The sequence below is a fragment of the Rhipicephalus microplus genome, chromosome X (genome assembly GCF_043290135.1).
Source record: "Rhipicephalus microplus isolate Deutch F79 chromosome X, USDA_Rmic, whole genome shotgun sequence".
NCBI lineage: Eukaryota > Metazoa > Arthropoda > Arachnida > Ixodida > Ixodidae > Rhipicephalus > Rhipicephalus microplus.
The window spans coordinates 193040792-193042392 of NC_134710.1; positions in this window are offsets into that span (position 1 = coordinate 193040792).

Below are 1601 nucleotides of genomic sequence, written 5' to 3' on the forward strand. Positions count from 1 at the left end.
CGCCTCCATCGGAAATGCAGCCGCCGCAGCCGGGAATCGAACCCGCGACCTGCGGGTCAGCAGCCGAGTACCTTAGCCACTAGACATAGCCGGTTCAGTAGCCACATCTTCCGCACGATTGTCGCGACTTATAAACAACAAGTGTATCAAACTAATGCGTGCAATTATGCCGCAGTCTTTCTTTGTAACCTGCGGCAGGGGCGTGGGGCACTAATGTATTGAAGGGGTGCAACTGCGTCGCCAGTATCAGCGTGGCACGCGTCGACACTTCCGCTACCGAACGTACTTTACTGCTGTCGTGAAAGTGTGCGCCTGTGCAGTGCACGGTAATGCGGTGGCACCGTAACTGCCTGGCGTAATAGCCACCGCCCCTCGGGAGGCTCTAATCGTGTAATCGAAGCGCGAGTAGCATGGGCGCTCGCTGTGATAAGGAGCTCTTACTCGGCGACCCTATTTGCATTCGGTACGACCACGTGTTGGCAGCCCCCTTTCTGCGGCAGTCTGTGTGGAGTTGCAAACAAAACATAAAAACGCGTTCCGATTGCGTAACCAGGAAGCTAACGTATAGAGTGCAGTGAACACTAGAGATGTTTTTGTTTTTGTTTTTCAGCAGTAGCTTAGCTTGCTTGTTCGCACACTGCCATTAGAGGCTTAGTACACTTAACCTGCCCGTTTCCTGGTCTACTTCAGTGATGGCGCGCAAAAAAAAAAAAAACTAAAGCAGGACGTTGCGTTTTCCCCCGTAGGTTTCACGTTTTGCAAACGTAAGAGCTCCGATCCAAAAGCATCTGCGTTGCCAAGAGCGTGCGTTCCTCAAAGCGCATCGACTGACGCGGGTAAAGAGAAAAACGGGAATTACGGTTTTCAATATAGAACCACTGTCGTTAGCCTGCCTACCAGGCTAATATATGATACTTGATACTTCGAATGAATCGAGTAACGTGAATCGTAGCTGACATAAAAAGTTCGGGAAATCCCACGTACCATGGGAATCGGTGTTATGCGAAGCATGCCTAGAGATGGTGACTGTGGGGTAATTTTTTTAATGCGACGCATTTCTTTGCGTACTGTAAGCCCTTATGGTGTCTATCGATCAATTTAGCCGCTTGCCTCTGGGTACTGTCGAGATCACTCCTTTAACTTGGCGTGAACCAAAATTATATTGGGAGGTATAAGATGGTTGGACGAATGAAACGCTGGTCAATACATGGATAATGTCACAACTCCGTCACGTACGTCGTCAAACACTTTCCGTCAGACAGTGGCACATACCCGCCGGCAGTTACGTGCCACTGGTATGCGGATATGTGTCACATGTGATTGACACTTAGTATCTACCCAGGAACAACAAGAACACACATGGGCAATTTTAACGCGCGAGCGTTAAGAAATACCCGAAATCAGTAGCATCGACCCGACGAATGCGAACAATAAATGTCAGGGTCCCAGCTGGAATCAAACTGAACCCATCCGAACCATTCTGTGTGGCAATTATGTATTCTACCACAAGGCCACGCCAGGTCTCAGAACTACTTTTCAAGTGGAATGTTTGTGAAACGCCAATTATATTTGCAATTATGGCTATTCAATTTTATAAACAA